We start from the raw sequence: 21,685 nt of genomic DNA, 5'->3' as shown, positions 1-21,685 counted from the left end.
AAGAAGTGAATGTCTGATGTGAGAATCTTTATCAGGCATTCTTCCAGTTTCAAAAAAAAAAAACCTACTATTACTTTTTGGAGGTAATACAGGTAAAATTCCATTTATCTAACTACTATAATATGTTCATATGTAGGGGGCCATAGGTACTATATTGGGTATACCTCCAGAATCTGAGGGTAAGCTCAAGGAACTGTCTCTTCGAAAGAGAATAATAAAAATTATTATTATTAAAACTACCATTTATATAATGCTTGAAGCTTTATAAAGTGCTTTACAAAAAATAAACTTTAATTCTCACAACAACCCTAAGAAGTAGGTACTATTATTAATTCCCCATTTTATAGAGCTATGACAAATAGATGTTAGGTAATTTACCTATCCTGCCTTAAAAAGAACATATCTGGGCATGGTCCAGCATTGCTTGATCCATGGCACTGCTCTACTATAATTCACTCAAGGACTTCTTCCACCTTTACAGAAGAATCACAGAACCAGGCCTAAATAGAAAAGTTAGTTTATAATATGTATTGCCCCCTTTTCTATATTTCAAAGACCAGCTTCTTTATTTTTATTTTTTATTATTTGGTCTCGGTGCTTCTTGTCCACAAGAGAAGACATTGTCAAATTATTGTCTTTGAGAAGACATGATATCGATACAAAGACAAAAGTTAAAAGTCTTTGCCCTTAAGGAGTTTGCAGTCTAGTTATGGGAAACAACTTGTGCATTCATAGGTGGGTACCAATTAATACTAGTTGGTTTTAAGGGGATGCATTATCAGTTGCTGCAATCATAGAAGAGCTTATGGAAGCTGAGCCTTGGAAGAAACAAAGGATTCTGAGACACAGAGATGAAGACACAAGAAACTCCAAACATCAGCATCAGTCAGTGCAATGATACTTAGGTTGAAGAGGGAACAAGATGCATGAAGAGCAATAAGAAAGGTACCTTGGTAACTTTCATAGGCGTAAAAAAAAAGTGATATGTAATTTAATTAAAAAGGGACTTTGGAGTAAAGTTATACAGGGTTTCAACTGTCAAACAGAAGTGTTTATGACCCTAGAGGCAATATGGATACATGTGGGATTTGAACCTAGGTCCTCTGATCTTCCCACTGTGTCATGCCGTCTGCTGCCCATTTCTTAAAACCTATTTTCAATTCCATCTCCTTCCTGAAGACTTTCCTGTGATTCCCATAATTGACCACTTCTTTCTACTCTAAAGTTCCCAAATACTCTTACATTACTTATAATACACTGATTTGTGTTTAACTATTTGAATATCTATTTTTGTCCTAATTACTAGATAGTAAGAATTTTTTTTTTTTTGGAGAATAAGAATTATGCATTCCTCATCTTTAAGTATCCTCTATAGAACTTAGAACATACATTTATCATGGAAGGTATTCAATCAATGCTCATTTAATTAAATTGAAGAAATCTCTTATACCAGACAGGTTCACAAATTACAACAAAAGAGATTCAGTTTGGTTCACTTTGGGACTGAACTGTGTGTCAGGTTGAGTTATTATTCTTTTAGAGGTGATGATGACACTGTGTCTTTCTCATCTTCATTTTTTCAGAAGAGACGTGATCCTCATGGAACTTTTACCTTTCAAAGAACAAATAGTGTTTGCCTAGGTTAGTGTAAATCCCTGTTAGAATAATGCTCTTAAATGTTACACTGCTTGACTAGGCAAGGGAAAGAGCTGCTTATTGTTCCCATATCCACTATTATATTAAGCAACTGGTTATTTATGATCTGGGCTTACTCTGAGAAGTAATCATTTTTCACTAAAGGATCTGACAAAATATTTATTTATAGTTTTCATTCATCTATATTTGTCCATAGTACATATATGGGGGAAAGAATAGATAATATTTCCCTTTTCTGTGTTAGTTTTTGGTCTACCTAGGGTCAAATTCTACTTAGAAGGAGAATGCTACATTTCAGATCCATATTCCATTTTATCTCAAGACAAAGGATGCTTTACAGGAGCATTTTATCAGACATACTCCAAATAACAGACTCAGTGGAGTAAGGAACCCACAAACACATGACATGTACCCAAATTCCCAAGTCTCGCCATCATTTAAAAATAGATCCTAAATCCTGCTCTCCGATACCTTTTTCTGTCCTCCTTTCCTCCTCAGCTAAACTCCTGAGAAAGTCTTCTACACGTAGAAACTCCTATTCCTCTCTTCCCACTCTCTTCTAATTTTTTTCAGTATGACTTCCATCCTCATCACTCAAATGAAACAGGTCTCTCCAGTTCCCAATATACCCTCAATTACCAAGTCAAAGAGCTTTTTCACAATTTTCATCCTTTTTGACCTCTTTTGAAGATTTGACATTATTTAAACTCTCTTCTCTAGCCTTGTATTACATTGCTCTTTCTTGATTCTCCTTTTGCCTGTCTGGTTACTCCTCAAGCTCCTTCCCTAAAATATATCATACTCCCTAATTGTGAATATCCCTCAAGGTTCAATCTTGGGCCCTCTTCTTTTTTTCTTTGTTCTCTCTCCCTAGATAATCTTATTGCCTCCCATGGATTCAATCATCATCTCTATGTAAATAACTTCCAGTTCTATTTATCCCACCCTAGTCTAATTACTGAACTTATCTCATTTCCAAATTTCAATTGGGCATTTCAAATTTGCATCCCAAACTCAACATCTCCATTGTCAAATATGCATCCCAAACTTAACAATCCAAAACAGATTTCATTATCTATTCTCCTAGACCTTCTCCTGTTATTAAATTTCCTTCTCCTGTCAAGGGTGTCACTATTGTCCAATGTCAACAACTCTGTATAGCCCTCCTTTATTCTGCTTCTACCTCTAAAAAATCAAATGTACATGATAATTATTGTCTATTAATTAATGAACAAATAGGAAGTATACTCATTATGTGTCAGGCACTGTGCTAAGTGTTCAGGTTACAAAAAAAAGAGAAAAAAATCCTTGAAAGGACATGGCAACCACTTGTTCTATGATTCCATTTAACAGTCCTGTGACTTATTATGCCCAAAAGAACTCTACCTGTTATGACTGTTATGTATGTTTGATCTTTTCCTTAGGACATAAGCTCCAAGACAGAGGTTATCTTGTTTATATATTTCCAGAATTTAGCACAGTACCTAGTACATTAACAAATGTGACTTTATTAATTTAATAATCTATAGTTGTTTCCTACAACCTCTAGAAACAAGAATAAAAATATCTAGCATGGGGGCAGCTAGGTGACACAGTGGATAAAGCACCAGCCCTGAAATCAGGAGGACCTGAGTTCAAATCCAGCCTCAGACACTTAACAATTCCTAGCTGTGTGACCCTGGGCAAGTCATTTAATCCCAATTGCCTCAGCAAAATACATAAATACACACACACACACACACACACACATATAGATATAGATATAGATATACATCTTTCAAAGCATTTAACAACCTTGCCCTTTCTACCTTTCCTGCTTCCTAACCTATTTTTTCACTCACTCTATGGTCTACTACAATTGACTTTACTTGCTGTTCCTTATAAAAGAATTCTGTCATCTATCTGTGTACATTTGCACTAGTTATTTCCATTTCTAAAAGTCTCTCTCTTCCTCTGTTTCTCGTCACTTGTAAGTTCTGGTTTCCTTCAAATCATAGCTCATGCATCATCCTCTACAGGAGGCTTTTTTGGCTTTCCACCCACTTTCCCCAACAACTACTAGTAACCTCAACTCTAAAGTTATCTTATATTTATACTTTATATATATATATATACATACACATATATACATATGTATTTATATGTATAGATATGCAGAGATATCTTATCATTCCTATTTATTTTTGTGTTGTCCTCTCATTAGAATGTAAACTATCAAGATCAGCAATTTTGTTTTGTTCTTGCAGCCCCAATACTCAGAAGTGCCTATCATATAGTAGACTCCTAAAAATACTTACTGATTTATTCATTAAAAATCTGTTTCATTAAATCATACTTTAATAATATTCAATGCTTTTCAACAATATGCTATTTACTAAGCCTATTACTTCAAAAATCCATTAAAGGCATTCTACTATAGAAATACAGATGTGAACCTTTCCTCCAAAAAAAGAATACTTACTTTAAAAAATGTGTGATTGTCTGAATTTCCTTCCAACTCTAAATTCCATGATTTATCAGTAATACTGGTTAGAATACTGACAGTCACCCTTTTGTCTTTAAAGCATTGTTGTCTAAGGAGCAAAGAACATTCATTTGGTGTTAGAAGACATGTTACCTTTGTGACATGACCAATATATATTTACCTATGTCGACGTTGGTTTCCCCTTCTGTAAAGTTAGGACTGGATGATACTTGTTATTCTGAAGCATATGATTCCCTTATCTTATGATTTCATTGGCAGGGGGACTACCTCCAGCCTCATAGAGAATAATTGCTCCATCTTTTTGAGTCTTTAATGAGTTGCTGTTACCAATAAATGTCATCACCTGGTGACCCAGTCTTCTATGTAGATCCTTGGACAATATAAATACTATTAACTTTCAAGGTCCCATTTGAAGACTTTCCAGCTTTCACCTCAATGGTCGAGTCTTCAGTATCCCAGGATCAATTCCATGCCATGATTAAACATTAGAATTACGTGTTCAGTTATTTTTTGGTCATGTCTGTCTCTTCATGACCCCATTTGGGGTTTTCTTGGCAAAGATATTGGAGTGGTTTGCCATTTCCTTCTCCAGCTCATTTTACAGATGAGGGCTAACAGAGTTAAGTGACTTGTCCAGAGTCACATAGCTAGTAAGCATCTGAGGCCAAATTTCAACACATCTGTTCCTGATTCTGGACCAGTCACTCCATTACTGCACCACCTAGTTGCCCCCAAACATTAGTATAGGACTTAGCAAAATAGAGATGAATACTTAATTAATACTCATGCCTTAGAAGAAAAATAAAAGGAGTTATGAAACTTTTCTTTAGAAATCTATTACATTAATCATTTTTGTTTTACTTGGGAGTTGCAAGGGAACATATTTTGGCCTAATAATGCAAAAATGTCCAAATAGTTACAACTGCCCAAAAGTAGAATGAGTTTTTTTTGAGAGGTAATGGGTTTCTGTCAGGGATGTTATATGATTCAAATGAACTAATGGATGTAAATCACTTCACAAAATTTAAAATGCTATACATATAAATTCCTATGATTGTTTTTATCACTAGCTTATAGACATCAGATCACCAGCCTGTGGGTGATTTCATTCCCTGAGCTTTCTGTTGAACTTCTGCTGAGATCAAGCAATGTTTGTAGAAGTATATAATGGCACACATTGGTAAATGTTTAACAATTGGGTTTTATCAGAATTAAGGTGGGAGGGAATGTATGCACACATGTGAACACACACTCTTATACAAGTTTAATCAGTAATCACATTTTTCACAAGTCTAGAAATCAATAAAATCCTAATAAAAGTGATTTTTAGTAACTGCTAATTTCTAATGAGCAAATGCTCACACTGAAAATGTAAAAATCAGCTCTCACAAGCATTTTAGAACTGGATCTAGCATACCCCTGATTACTCCTCACTAGAGATAAATGGATAGATGGGTGAATAGATTGGTGATAGAGCATTGCCTATTAGAGACAGGAGACCCAAATACTCGAATCTTCTGGGTTTGGGAGGAGACAAACAGAGGGACCACAGAGTATACAGTTCTATCATCATTTGTCAAGGATATTGAAAGGCACATACATACATACATACATATGTGTATATGTGTATGTATACATACACATTTCAAATATATATATGCACATACACATTTATTGTTTATTTATTTAAGATTCCTTACAACTCTGAGATTCCATGATTTCTACACCATCCAAAATAAAGTACATGACCACTTTCAATATATTGTATTATTTATTCTTTTGGAAGATATATATAGAATTATATGGCCACTGAGGTTTCCAATTCTGAAGTCCTATGATACTATGAGTGAATCAGCCATGCTATCTACTAACTCAGACTTCTTTTTAAATATTAAATTTTAAAATTACCCATGCATATAATTTGTAAATAAAAAGCTATGAAAAAAACAAATATTACAGAACTTTAAAAAAATAATTTAAGCTTTAACCACAAGGTAGAGGAAACACCTTTGAGTTTACTTAGTGAATTATGAAGAAATAAAATTTTGCATATAGACTAATACTGAATTGAGAGAAATATATAATATATATATATATATATATACATATGTATAATATGAATGATGCTATTAAAAGAAAAAATTATTTTGCACCTTGTGGACTGAGATGCCCTGAATTTTTCCTTATACAGAGCTAAGAAAGGGATGCTACTTAATTTCTTTTCTATTCAAAATGAATCATCAACCATTTCAAATAGAGAAATAAAAGGAATCTGATAAATGACTTGATGGAACTTACTCCGACAACATATCCTCTCAAAGAAAAAGAAAACTTGCTCAGATTCCAATTCTTTAAAACATCAAGGGTGGGTTTGAGAAGGTACATCTGCTAGGAAATAATAAATGTTAAAAGCAAATCTTACATCTACAGCCTTGTTTGGCTTCACAAGCTTTCAGTGATAACTTCTTTAAATGTCTGGGAGAAGAATAAATGTAAAAGGTAGAAATGGGCCTTTCATTAAGCCTGCTGAGTGTCACATAGAAACCCAAAGTTAAGAAAAAGAAAGCAAACCAGGTAAAATTAAGTATACTTACATGGTACAAGAATATTTACATAGAGCTTTCCTATCCTTTCATATGAAAGGGAACTGAGAAACTTGAGTAATAATTTTCTGCCTAATCTGTTTTATAGCTGTAAATGAGAAAGCTTAAGACTAGAGCAGAGAAAGAGAAAAGGGTTTTTAGTGCCATCTTGTCATTTCCTTTTCTTAAGCAGAGCCAAGAAGAATAATCAGATATACAAGAAAAGAAAGACAAATCAGATGTCCTAGAAAGGAATTCTCCTTTTTAATGAGAGATTATGATAGAAGGAGAAGGAGAGAAGGCAGTAGGAAGGAAAAGAAAGGAGAAGGGGAAAGAAGAGGAAGGAAGGAAGATGGAAGCAGAGGGGAGGATCAAAGTGGAGGAGAGAGGGGAAGAAGGAAGAAAGAGATGAAAAGAAAGGAGAAGCAGAAAACTGAAAAAAAAGAGAAGGAAAAAAGAAAGAAAGTTAGGAGAAAAAAAGAGTGTGGCTACTGGAGTGAGCAATGCAATGTAGTAACATGTATTTAACATGAGGTTTGACTCCTGCCAGCTGCCCTAGAAGCATATGTTGATTTTCAGCTTGACGCACCCCATAGTACATCAATGTTCTATAAGGCCAATATTATGCTTTGCGATATTTACAGTAGGTTAAGCATGGTAAATGTGCATGGTGTCCACAGCTGTAGCCATATTCATCAGACCAACTGGTGCTGCTCGCTAGGAATGAATATTCATTTATCTTCTCCTGAAACTGATAACTTTCTGTCACTTCCTTTCCAAAGGTATCTCAGGAGTTCACTCTGACGATTTTTTTCCAAGCCTTGCTAAAAATTAAATGTAGCCCATTTTCTCCTACACTTAAAGCCCGCAAACATAATGAAAAAGAATTTATAAACCAAAACCTTTTGTTTTACGCCTTTTGTTCACCCCTGTTGCAAGGGGGAATCTGCAGTTAAGAAGTATCTCACAGAAAAATTATTGTCAGAATCTGCTAAAGTATTCCAGTGACTACTGTTTTCAATACAGAATCACACATGTAAAGCAGGAGTTTAATCTCTAATAAGCAATAATGTGAAATAAAAGTTTATTCTCTACCCTTCTGCCCCTCGGGTTCCTGCTCTCAGCCATGACTTTTAAACTAACCATTCTCTTTAGCTTACTCAGCAATCTAAAAGATCTTTTCAGCCTCTCGGTTCATCATATCATTCTCTCACAGTCAGGCATCCCGGAACTGTAATTGGAAAGTTTCCTTTATTCAAGTAAAATTAAAATAACCTATGGGTTAATGCCTTTCAGGTCCATGAACTCTGTACTTTCCAAGATGACAGTTAACCAATCTGAATAGACCTGTAGTTATAAGTAAAGAGAAGATATCTCAAGGAGATCTTTAAGTTTCCTTCTCTCCCCATATCACTTACATTTTGTATCACATTCTAGGAATAATATCCTTCATCTTTGTTGTCTACTCCAGCACTCCTAATAGTAGAAATTTCCACATAATAGATTCCAATTAGCTCTTCCATCTCCATCAATTATTGATATTTTATGAGTCCTCAAAACTTTTTCTCAAGCATATCCATATAAAGTTAAGCATGTAACTACATGATCATTTCATGGGGAAGAGAAGACTGGAAAAGTAAACAAATCATAGCATAGTGACCTAGCCACCTAGTACATGAATATATAACATAAAACCAGATCCAAAGTAAAACACAAGGTTCGTGTCTTATACCAAGAATTAAGGACCAACCCTCACATTGACCTTTTGATGACTTCATGGTTAAGAATTCTTTATCTATATTACAGTATTTCACTTTCTGATTACCATATGATAATCCTTGATCTCTAGAGACAAGAGAACCATAAGATTTTTGAGTTTCTGATCCTAATAGGCTGGAAGTGATACATTTCCAGATCATTTAGGAGCAATATTAGAGAGCAGAAAGAACATTGGACTTGAAGTCAGAAGTTAGAGATAGAAGGGATTTTACCTACCATCTAGTCCAATACATATGTGGAAAGGAATTATGTCTTAAAGAATTTCCTCTACCATTTGCCATTGCTCATCATTTATTTGAAGATCACCAAGGTGTAGCTCTTCTAAACTCATCAATTATTGATATTTTATAATGCCCCCAAATTACCTGGTTTATTGAAGTAGCCTCCTAATTGCTCTATCTTATGGCTCTCCCTTATCTAACCTATTCTCTACAAATCTGACAAATTAATATTCATAAAACACAAGTCTTACTATTTATTATTGTCCAGCTTAAGAAGTACAGTGGCTCCCTAGAAGACGGGGAGATGATTAACTCTATCTCATTTTATAGATGAGGACCTGAGATAAAGTTAAGTGACTTGTCCAGATTCACACAGTTAAGTATCTGAGGCTAAATAAAATATAAACTCTATTTGGTATTTAAAGTGACTCCCTATTGTGAAATAAATATAAACTTTGTTTAACATTTCAGTTTTTCACAATCTGCCTTCAGACTATCTTTTCAAGCTTATCATCCCTTACACCTTCGTGCAATCTATACTCCATCCAAATCAGTGCTTTCTTAGCACTGAGCCAGACCAATAGCAGGTGCTTCATAAAGTTTTTCCTGACTACAGGCCAGTGCTCTATCCATTATACCACCAGCTTCCTCATAAAGGTTTTCGTGCATGAAGTTTCATATGGTCAGACACATGTCCAAGGATAATGATTTTGCCAATTGGGTGAAGGAAGAAGTAAAAAGAGGAAAGAGAAGGGATTAATTAGGAGGCTTATTGGGATAATCCAAGTGAGAGATACATATCCTGAATTAGGGTGGTTGTCCTGAAAGTAAAGAGAAAAGATTGGGTACCAGAGATGTTGTGCATGTAAATTGTCCAGACAGAATTTGATTGAATACAAGAAGTGAGGCAGAGGGAAGATTCAAGGATATGAATGACAGGAAAAAATGTTGTTTCCCAAAATAAGGAAATCTGGAAAAGGGACAGATAGAGGAGGAAAAATGATAAGTTCTATTTTAAAGGTAATGAATTTGATATTTTTGTGGAATAACTGGTTGGAAGTGCGCAGAAGACAATTGAAGATGCAAGAATAAAACTCAAGAAATAAAGTCTGGATGTATGGATCTAGGGGTTATTTAAACAGAACTTTACAAGATTATCTTGTGGTAAAATGTAAGAACTTCCTCCAGGATTTACTTTTAGTGTGATTTTTTGATAGATTAATAAAATTTTAAATTTTATTCTAATAATATATTATTTTTCTAATTACATGTAAAAATGGTTTTCAACATTCATTTTTGTGAGATTTTGAGTTACAATTTTTTCTCCTTCCCTCCTTCCCTTACTTCACCCTTCACCATGCTAGCAAGGAGTCTGATATGGATTATATATGTACATTAATTTTCAAAATATTTCCATGAGTGTGATTTATTTTTCTTTTTTTTTTCTTTTTTTCATTTTTAAGACCAAGCACCGTCCTGGAATTTGTGGATTTCTGTAGGATTTGGATTGATTAATAATTTTGTTTTCTGTTTTGTTTTTCCTATCTAGAATCTCTTTCTGAATTATTTTAGGCTAATGTCCATTATCTCTCTCCTTCTTTTTCTCAATCTGTCTCAGTCTCCCCATGGATTTTCTCACTCTCTCAGATGAGCAAAAAGTCATAGCCACTCAGAAAAAGGAGCAAGTGGAATATGAAAAGAAATCCACTCTTTTTCAGTTATAGAAATTGTAACATATGCTAAGCTTTTCTTCTCAGAGTGATGGAGTATATAATCACCAAAGTGAACACTCATTAGCTTAGTGCTTGATTTTTCTGGTTTAATAGGACCAAGACAGTGACTGCCAGTGGTCCTTAGTGGTTAAATCCAAAAGAAAAAAAAACTACCTTACAAGTTTAAAAAAAAAAAGAAGCAAAATTTCTTCTTTATAACTATATTTGGCCTTCTCTTCCTTCTTTTAATTTTCTCTAACTTGGTGATCTTGCCACCATGCAAGAGTTTAGTTTTCATCTCTATGCAAATGATTGCTAGTTCTCTCTCTCCCCCTCTTTCTTTCCCTCCCTCCTTCCCTCTCTGTCTATCTGTCCCAATGTCTGTCTGTCTGTCTCTCTCTCTCTCTCATACAATCTCTCTAGTCATCTATCTCTATCTCGACTTTATCTTTAGGTGTTTAGTCTTAATCTCTGTCTTATCTTATAGAAATCTCATTCAACATGTCTAAAAGAGAACTCGTTATTTCCCCTTAAAATCCACTTCTCTTCCCAAATTCCCTCTGTATGTCAAGAACAACACCAATCTTCTGGGCTCATTTATTTATTACTTCAGCATAATGCTTGATTCCTGACTTTCCCTTATCCTAAATATTCATTATTTGTGAAATATTGCCATTTCTATCCCTACAATATTGCTTATTCATTACTCATATAACCAACATTCTAGTTCTGTTGCTATTATCCAATTCCTATGGGTCACAACCAGGAATCATCCCGAATTTTTCTCTCCTTCACCTCCCATATCCAAGCAGTTGCTAAGTCTGTCAATTTTTCTTTACAATCTGTCTCAAATATGACCTCTTCTCTCCCAGATTCATTTATTCATTCATTTATTTATTTAAATTTTTTTGGAGTAGGTGAAATAGGAGATTCTTTGCTTCAATTGCTATCTATTCACTGAATGGCTGCATCCTCAGTCAAAATGAGACTTGAAGACCTTAACTTAAAAAGGCAAGGGTCCAGGGCCATCTCTAGTCATCCTGATCTATATCTTGCCACTGGACCCAGATGGTTCTGGAGGGGAAAATGAGGCAGGTAATCTTGCGCAGCCCTCCCTCATGTAAATCCAATTCACTTGCATGTCATGGCCTCCTTTTCCAGAATAAAAGACAAATAAAAAACTCTGTGAGTAAAACTGACTTGGAATTGGTCAATTGGAAGACTCCTTCCTTCCTTTGTTCCTTCCTTCCTCCCTCCCTCCCTCTATCCTCTCTTCGTCCAGATAGGTTATCATACCTATCTTACAGATGCTTTTAAAAGCACTCTTATTTTCTCTTTTGCCCCTCTGAACCCTTCCAAAATATCTAGGCATTTACTGGCTAGATTTCTTTCTTAAGAATCAGTCCTTAAATCAAAATCAATCTGATTCTAATTGGTCACCTAAATTATAAACCCACTACAATAAAATTATTCACCTATGCATTGCCTCCCTCTTTCTACCTAGTAAAACCCTTTGTTTGCTTTGAAACTAAGCTCAAGCATTGTCTAAAAATCCTTTCCTGATCCTTAAGCTACTAGTGTCCTCCTCTTCCTCCTCCTCCTCCTCCTCCTCCTCCTTCTTCTTCTCCTTCTCTCCTTTCTCCTCTTTCTCTTCCTCCTCTTCCCAAAATTGTCTGGCATTTATTTTATTTATACTTAGGATATACATATGTACATATATACTAATATATATGCATAGATAGACAGTTACACACACATACACATAATCATTGTCTTCGTGCTAGAAGAAATATTGGAGTACAACCTCTTCATTTTATTGATGAGGGAACTGAGGTCCAGAGAGGTTAAATGACTTGGATAGGTTTACTAAGTTAGTAAGTACCCAAGAAAGATTGAATTCAGGTTTTCTTGACTTTAAGGCTATTTCTCTTGTTCATGTCACCTACATAAAATGTAGGCTCTCTGAGGACAAGAATTGCCTCATTTTTTTCTTCAGTCCCCTAATAAATGTTTTTAATTGATTGATTGATATTTCAAATAATGACTACGCAGAGCCTAGCTTTTCAGACCAGAGTTCATAGTCAAGGTTTTACCAGCTGTCTGGTAATTGTTTATAAAATAAGCAAGGCAAATTCCTAAATAAGTAAATATGGTTGTGTTAGCCCTACAAGCCCTAACAATCATGATCCCTAAAGAAATATGATAAATAAAAGGTAAGTCTGGTTCATTCGATGATGTTTGTGATTTCCATATTTTTCTTCAATTTCTCCATTCTCTACCTCTGCAAAAGCTTGGATTTTTCTCAAGGATGTGTAGAAGCACAGCTGTTTAAACATTTATATAATGGTATTGCAAAATGCATGCCTACCCAGGAAGCTTTTTTAGCATGTAGACATAATTAAATAGGCAGATGAGCACATGAAATATTTAGGGGCTCATTTATAAACTCTTAAAGGAATTCTCTCCAAACCAATAAAGAAATGTTAGGAAGAGTTTCTCAATCCCTAGAGTGAAAAAGATCTGGGAACATCTGACAGGTCACATAAAGAGAAAGTGTGACCATCTGACATTAGATTTAAAAAATACACTTAGCCCCATAGCTCGATGGGGAACAAATAGTGGTAAGCAACCATGAGCTGAGCTGATCCAAGACTATCCCTGTAGACATGTCAAGATGTTTGCAGGATAAAGGATAAGCTTTAAAAACTCTTTTAGATTGCAATATTCCACTCAGTTTAACAATTCAAAGAGATTGATTTTTATAACATCACATTTAAAAATCTACTTAACATGATCTGGAAGCAAAGATACCATTTAAAAAATAGATTTCAGATTGTTTTGTGCTTCTCTGGGATGATAATGGGATCATATTAAGATTTTTGTTTGTTTTATTTAGACAGCTTCCTTTAATTTTTAACAATAAAAATTCCATTTTAGAAAAGCCTCAAACTATTTTAAATGAAGTGATGACTATGATTCCATTACACAACAGTTATGTTTTTACTGATTTATTATTATACTGATGTATATACCAATGCACAGATGGAACTCTGATCTCATCAATGTGAATACTGATTCCAGGGATGTAAACCAACCTTTCAATGTCTATTCATTCCATAAGATTTGGACATTATATTCTTTAAATCTCCCATGGGGAATAAATCTAATGTTCTGAGTCCTTCCTAAAGTAACACAGATGTCAGTTGTGGGCCACAAGATTTGTTAATCTGTTAAATTTTGTTCTCATTGCATGATCAACCATTTTTATCTTCCAACATATATGTCTCTAGTGACAGATTTTATATGACTCTTCCTGCATAACTCCTTATTTGGGGCATATTGCAACTTCTTCATACCTACCACCACACACACTTCTATTTGTTGCCATTCGGATGATAATTAATGTGAGTTCTTCAGAGACTGGAGTGTTCCTTGATTCATAATCATACAATGTCAAAGGAAAACTTTTGGTGATCAAAAAAAAAATAGATGGGCTTTTATTAAATGCCTGCGATTTGTGCTCCCATTTAGTATTCTCTGCAATATTCTTGCACTTGCAATGAGCTCAATATCAAGCATGAACATGAGCACTGAGAGTATCTCATAATCTAACAGAAATCTCTCTTCTCTTTGGACTCTTTATTGTATTTCTTATCTTTTTTGTAAATAGTAAAGTTTTTCAGAATATATGTTTGTTTCATATTTCCAAAGCACCCTTTTTTTATATTAGTTAATCCATACCACTTGCTTGGAGGATGTGGATGAAGGACAGTTCACTTTCTTTTAGAAATCAACAAAAGATTAGTCAAAATCCCACTGAGGATGAAGGTGTACTTCACCCATGAATCAGAAAAAATACTTGAAAGTATCTTTCCCAGATTAAATGCTCAGATATTTGTTGACTGACTTAAGAATCTTTTAAAGTCCCCTCCAAAGGATCTTTCTTAGTCTCCTTTAACAGTGGGAAAATTAATGTGAGTTTTTAAAAGTCACTCAAAGTGAAGAACTTCAAAAAATCATAGGGCCTTGATATTAAAAGTAACCTCATACACTACCTAGCTCAAACTATAATTCTTTAGGGATTCTCTTTTCAAAATTCTCCATTAGGAATCCAGGTTTCAATTATAGCTGACCTCTAGTGAAGGGGAATTCACTATATTCAGAGGCCACTCATTTTACTTTGGATAGTTTTTTTTAATTTAATTTTAATTTTAGCTTTAAATTTCTCCCTCTCTCCATCTACTATTCAATCCATTGAGAAAGCAAGAAATACAATATCTATTATCCATATGAAGGCATGTGAAACATATTTTCACATTAGTCATGTCCTTTCCTACCCCCTTCACCCCAAAAAGAAAAAAAAATTAAAACAGAATTTAATTTACAATCTGAGTCCACCAATTTTCTCTCTGGAAGCAGACATCATTTTTTATCATAATTCTTTTGGAATTTTATATTATTGAATCAATGAGTTACAAAGTCTTTCACAATTGATTATCTTTACAATATTACTACAACTGTGTATATTGCTCTGTTGATTCTACTTATTTCACTTTGCATCAGTTTATATAAATCTTCCCAGATTTTTCTGAAACTATGACCTTTATCATTTCTTATAAAATAATAATCGTCCATTATATTTTAGATACCATAACTTGTTTGGTTATCCCCCAACTGATGGACATCCTTTTAGTTGCTAATTCTTTTGCCAGGAAAAGAGGAGCTCTAAATATAAATTTTGTTCTTTTCCTTCGATCTCTTTGGGGTATAGAACTAGTAATGGTATTGTTGAATCACAGTTTTATAGCCCTTTGGGCATAACTCCAAGTAGTTTAAATAGTTCTCCAGAATGCTTGGACTTGTTCATAGCTCCACCAACAGTATATTGTGTATCTTTCTCTCCACATTCCTTTAACATTAATCATTTTCTTTTTAAATCATGACAGCTATCTGGCAAATGTGAGGCAGTGCCTCAAAATTGTTTTAATTTTCATTTCTCTATAATGATTTAGAGCATTTTAAAATGACAATGAATGATTTTTACTTGTTCTTCAAAAACTCTTCATATCCTCTGACCATTTCTCAAATGGGGCATGGGTTTTATTTTTTATAAATTTGGTTCAATTCCATTTATATTTAAGAAATAAGATCTTTGTTAAAGAAACTTACTATAATAGTTTCCTCCATTTTCTTTTTTTTTCTAATTTTGGCTACATTTGTTTTCTTTGTGCAAAACTTTTTAATTTTATGTAGTCAAAATTAATCATTTTACCTCCCATTTTATCTGTTGTTTAACCATAAACTCTTTTTTATCCATAGATCTGACAGCGAATTTCTTCGATCTTCCCCTCATTTGTTTATGATATTACTCTTTATGTCTAAATCTGCACCCATTTTATATTTGTCTTTGTATTGGTGTGAGATATTTTTAATCCTTTGCTTCTGGTAGATGACTTTCTAGTTTTCTCAGTAATTTTTGTCTAATAATGAGTTCTTGGTCCAGTAATTTGTATCTCTGGGTTTATAAATACTAGTTTGCTGTAGTCATTCACTTTCATATATTATGTATGTAATCTTTGCCGTTGATCATCAACCACTCCATTTTTTATCCAACACCAAATGTTTTGATGATGCTTTGTAATATAGTTTGAGATCTGGTACTATTGGGCCTCATTCTTTCACCTTCTTTATTGATTTCCTTGATATTCTTGACCTTTTCTTCCTCCAAATGAATTTTATTATTTTTCTCTAGTTCTATAGTGATTCTTTGGTAGTTTTACTGGCATAGTACTAAATAAGCAGGGCAGCTAGATAGCACAGTGGATAGAGTGTTAGTGCAGTTATCTCTTTGCTAATAGCTATTTTAAAAAAAATTTTGCATCAATATTAATTATGGAAATCGACTTGTAATTGTCTTTGTTTTTCCTCTCCCTGATTTAAGTTTCAAAACCATATTTGTGTCAGAAGAAATTTAGTAGGACTTCTTCTTTACCTATTTTTTTAAACAATCTATATAATATTAGAATTAATTGTTCTTTAAATATAAATGGTTCTAATTATTAGAAAGTGTATGGTTACAGTGAGCATATCTACACCTGAAATGCATCAGTTCTTCCTAATTATACCCTTTGGGATCAAGCTGTACAAACACTTTTGTGTTTGTTGTTCAGTGTCAGTTGTTCAGTTGTTCAGTTGTTGTTCAGTTCTACTCTTCAAAAAACCATACAGGGTTTTTTGGTTCCTTCTGCAGTTCATTTTACAGATTTGAGGAAAACTGAGATAAATGGGGATAAGTGACTTGCCCAGGATAATACAGTTATTATCTAAGCTGGATTTAATCTCAGCTCTGTGACTCCAGGTCCAAAACTTTACCTACTGTGCCAACTAGCTGTATAGTTCCAGTATAGTTATTTAAATATGTAAAGATTTAAAGACTTAGGGCCCCTATGCTTTATAACTATTATCTCATTTAATCCTCATTTGAACCCTTAGAAGTTTGTGCTATTATTATCATTTTTACAGTTAAAGACACCGAGGTGAACAAAAGCTAAGTGATTTACCCAAGAACATATGGCTAGTAAATATTTAAATTCAGATTAAAATTCGGGTCTTCCCGACGCCAAACCCAGCATCCCATCTTACTGATTTAAGAAGGTCATTACCTCTTTCTCCCACTTAATTTTCTTTTCCAATCTAAACATCCTTTCAATAAATTCTTTAAATAAATAAACATTCTTTCAATAAATAATATCACGCTATGTTATGAAGGCTCTGTTCCAGACTGTTTGCTTAAACCTGGGAGTTACTAACCTACTCCTATCTGATAGGACGTATGTTCATATATTTAAAATAGCAAAGGAAGAAGACAATTGAGTAAATTCTGTACTCAGAGACCCTGAGGCTGATGATCACAATTTCTATCACTCAATTGTTTATTTCCTATAGCATCTATGACACTGTGGGTACTCAATAAATCACACCTAGTAGCACACCGAAAATGAATTCCAGTTCAAAGAATATTATATTGACTGGGATCTCTTTTGTGATTGTCACTACCCTGGATGAGTAATTAGCTACAATTGTCATTGTCACCCAAATATCTCCTATTACTAAAAAGATTCTTTCTTTCATTTGTGGAAATCAGTCTTCCATAATTCCAACATGATAAATTCCTTCCAAATCATCTTTTCTCCAAAATTAATTATCCTAATTCTTTAACCTGACTCAGAGTGGTACTGATGCTTCCATGTATAAGTATGTGAGGTTAGTCTGCTCCATGGGATGTCAAACTAAGTTTCTAGGAGTGATAGACCTTTTCTTCTCCTTTCTACCACCCTTTGACTCAGCCTGTCCCCGTCTCAACCTTCCGAAGATGACTTAAACATGACATTTAGTCACTAATTAATAAGTCCTTGCTTTGAGCTGCTGTATCATGAGAAGCTCCAGCTACTCTGTTCATTTTTAATTCTTGCTAACTCTCCAGTCTGCTCTGCCTCTCTAACAGCTGCCTTTGCAATTCCTTCTTATGCTCTGCATAATAAATTGCTTAAGGACTGGTGGTAAATAAGTTTACATATTTAAACATCCAATAACCAAAGAACTTTATTTGTTTTAAATGTTCTAAAAATACAAATGAATAAATTGAAAACTATAACTTCCATTTCTCATAAAAATGTTTAACTTTTTTAAGTAAGAAGTTTACAGGTGATGGCTCAGTCTACCTTTTACTTAAAATTTTTACTATACTGTAACTTTTGTCATTCAGATGGAGCTACAGAGAGCCAAGCAGCTCCCTGTAAGACATATGGGGCAGCACAGGTGCACAGAGGATAAAGTATCAGGTCTGGAGTCAGAAAGACCAGAGTCAAAAATCTGACCTCAGTCACTTACCAGCCATGTGATAATGGGCAAGTCATTTAATTCCTGCCTGCATATAACTGGAGAAGAAAATGGCAAACCACTCCAGAATCTTTGTCAAGAAAACTCCATGGACAATCAGTCCACAAAGGGTCATGAAGAACCAAACATAACTGAATGTCTAAGCAACTATATATGTGTGTGTATACACACATATATATGTATATACGCATATGTATGTAATGTATTGTCATATGTTCAACTACCAAAAAAATGCCCATGGAATTAGTGACAAAAGGAATAATGACTAGAAGAATGACATCATGTGTTACTTAAGTTAGTGTGGAGGTACTAAGGGTTGAAATTCTCATCCATTTATCAAAATACCTCCAGTTCCCATTTCAGAGCAAGTGAAACAGTCATAAATAGTGAGTAAAGAAAGTTTGGTCCAGAGTAGGTTAATACATTTTAAAAATTTGTTGATTTTAAAAAATAAACTAGTGCATGGTTACATTTGACTGTGACAAAACATGAGTTTTTATATGATGAATGCAGAAATTTTATGGTGGGAAAGGCTAGAAAAGAATGTTTTTATAGGAAATAAGGACACTATATTGAGATGGCCTCGATTATATGGTTATTAAATAGTAGCAAGTGTTTACCAATATCAAATTGTATAGCAATTTCTACTTGCTAAATACTTTATATGGAACAGTTTAGGAGGTAATATGCTGAATTAATACTGAGATTTCTCATTCCACAGGTTCTCTTTAAGAAATATCTTTTAAACTGGGAAAGGTTTCAATCATTGTTTTTTTAATTATCATAATTATTTAGTACGTGAAAATTTTCTTGTAATTATCAATTATCATTCTCAAATTCATCTAGTTCAGTCAGACATTTCACTTGACTTTATAAAAAGGAAGGGGAGGAAAGGAAAGGGGAAAAAGAAAAGCAAAGTGAAGAGGAATCTTTTCATTTCTAGTAAGGTCTTAGGCAGTTATCACAATTTGCCCAAGGTCAAAAAAATAATAAGTTACTAAACTGGAATACAAGATCAGGTCTTCTTCCTCTAAATCTGACTCTCTTTTCACTGTACTATATTGCCTCTGTATTCTTATCCCCATCTCCTCTCTTTCTAACAGCTTTCTCTGTCTTTCATTCTTTATATCTCACCTTCATTTCCCCTATTGTTCAAATCCTTCCCACTTCCTTCATATCTACTTTCTTATTCTTCTTTACCCTTCTTCCCTGTTTGCCCCAATCCATAGTCTGCTATCTCAGGGCAATTTCCTGGGTACCCAAGGATAGGACTTTCTTTAAGAATTCCATACATACACTCCCTACTGTCTCTTGTAATATTTCCTAATCATGTGTCTGAAAGTATTTATTATGCCACAATCCAGTCTGTTTAGATGAATGTAAATTCAACTCTACTGATTCCCAAATGGCCCTGCTATTGTTGCCTAGAAGATTTATCTCTGGTTCATAAAATGATGCAATAAAAGATTTCCATATTTTGCTTTACCTTGTGTTTTAGAGATTGCCCAATGAAGCTTCCTTCTTTCCATCTGCCAAATCAGTGGGCCTGCTAGCAAGACCAGAGAAAATCCTGCCCAGATTGCTTGCTCTCATCCAAATCAGTGTCTCTGGGAAACTTCCAGATTTTGGTGAGAGGAGGGGGGAGTGATTGTGCAGAGACCACTTGGTCTTGCTTTTTTATCTGCCATCTGCAGCTCAAAAATGCTGTAAAATGAAAAGATTAGCAAAATGCAAGAAGATAAAATTCAACAAACAAAGAATTATGATTTTCAAGATCCTGAAGGACAATTACAGAACAAAATGAAATAAATAACAGCCTTTGCCTCATTGTGTCTCTTAAGAAAATTGCAAGAGGGATGGAATAAGGAAGCCCTTTCTTTTCATGTGGAGGCAGAGAGGAATTTAAGATTTAAGCAGTTGAGATGAAAAGTGGAAAGGACTAGAGGAGTGGGGGGAAAATCCTCCTTTATTTAACCCAAAATTTAAAGGTGACTTCACAGCTGGCGGAAGAGAACAGGAGAAAGGATTCTTCTGATTAGTTGATTTTATTGTGTGATTTTTCCAGTAGAATGGGGTTACAAAATGTTCCCAAGGTAAAAAACAAACAAAAAACTTTTCTAAAGTAACACTTGTTCTGAAACTCAGGGAAACTACCCCAAAATGATTGAAGTCAAGAAAACACTTAAGTTCCAAACCTCTGAACTGAGATACTATCCTTTGCATGCCATTATGACAGTCATGAGACTGTAGTAGAGGTATTAATATTTGCTTGATAATCATACTTTCAGAAGGAATATATTCTGCCTTAGGATGACTTGGGATCCTAAAAAATTATATTGTTGATTGGCATGTTAATTCTTAGAGGACACATGAAAGAAACTTAGAAATCATAACACTGTTCTGAGTGGCTTATATGAAGACTTATCTGGCCCCCGGCATATAACTAGCTGTGGGTATAGCTAGAGAAACAGAAAGTGGTGGCAAGAATTCTTTGAAAATCTCACTGTTTTTTCTCCCTTAAGAGGGCAAGCTCCCCCTGAATTAAAGTATTTAATATTAGAGTGAGCATAAAATAAATCTCATGAAGTGACCATTCTAACACTGTGCTCTACCCATGATTTAAACAGGATTAAAAACAAGGCCTTGCAAAACTAAAAATTAGCAACTCAAAATCCTGAGACCCAAACCTGGCAGAATAAATCATATAAAATGTTCCTATGACATTCCCTCTCCCTTCTCAAGTAAGTCCTTTTTAAGGGTTTTTAAGGACAATAGTTAACTGTTCTAGAATTATTCTTTTTTTAATTTTTGATATAATGTATTATAGAAAACAAAACCAAAATGGAAAAGAAAGACATAATAAAGAAAAAATATAAATGGATAGATATATGGGAAAGTCAGTAACATGTGTATATATATATTACATATATTTGCATATATACATATATTCACACATAAACATTTAAAATGTAAATTTTTATTTGGAATTGACAGATGATATGGTATTTTGTTTTGGTTTTGATTTTTTGGTTAGGCAGGTAGTTTTGCATTAGGGTGTATGTGTGTGTGTGTGTGTGTGTGTGTGTGTGTGTGTGTGTGTGTCTTAGAAAGGACCCAATTTTTTGATCTTCTTTTCACAGAAATTTAATTTGCAAAAGGTCCTAGATGGTTTAAGAGGGGTTTACACCTTTTCTGTCATTGGAAAATGTGTATGTCTTTCTCATTTCAATGCACTCTGGATACAAGAAAATAACAATGCAACCCCTAGAAAGATATCTTTACTTAAAGTTCTCTCCTATCTTTCAGAAGATATTTTTTTACTGCCTACAGCCATTAAACTTGGCCTTTGTT

This window comes from Sarcophilus harrisii, chromosome 2 (assembly GCF_902635505.1).
Source record: "Sarcophilus harrisii chromosome 2, mSarHar1.11, whole genome shotgun sequence".
NCBI classification, from domain to species: Eukaryota; Metazoa; Chordata; class Mammalia; order Dasyuromorphia; family Dasyuridae; genus Sarcophilus; species Sarcophilus harrisii.
This window is presented reverse-complemented; position numbering follows the sequence as displayed.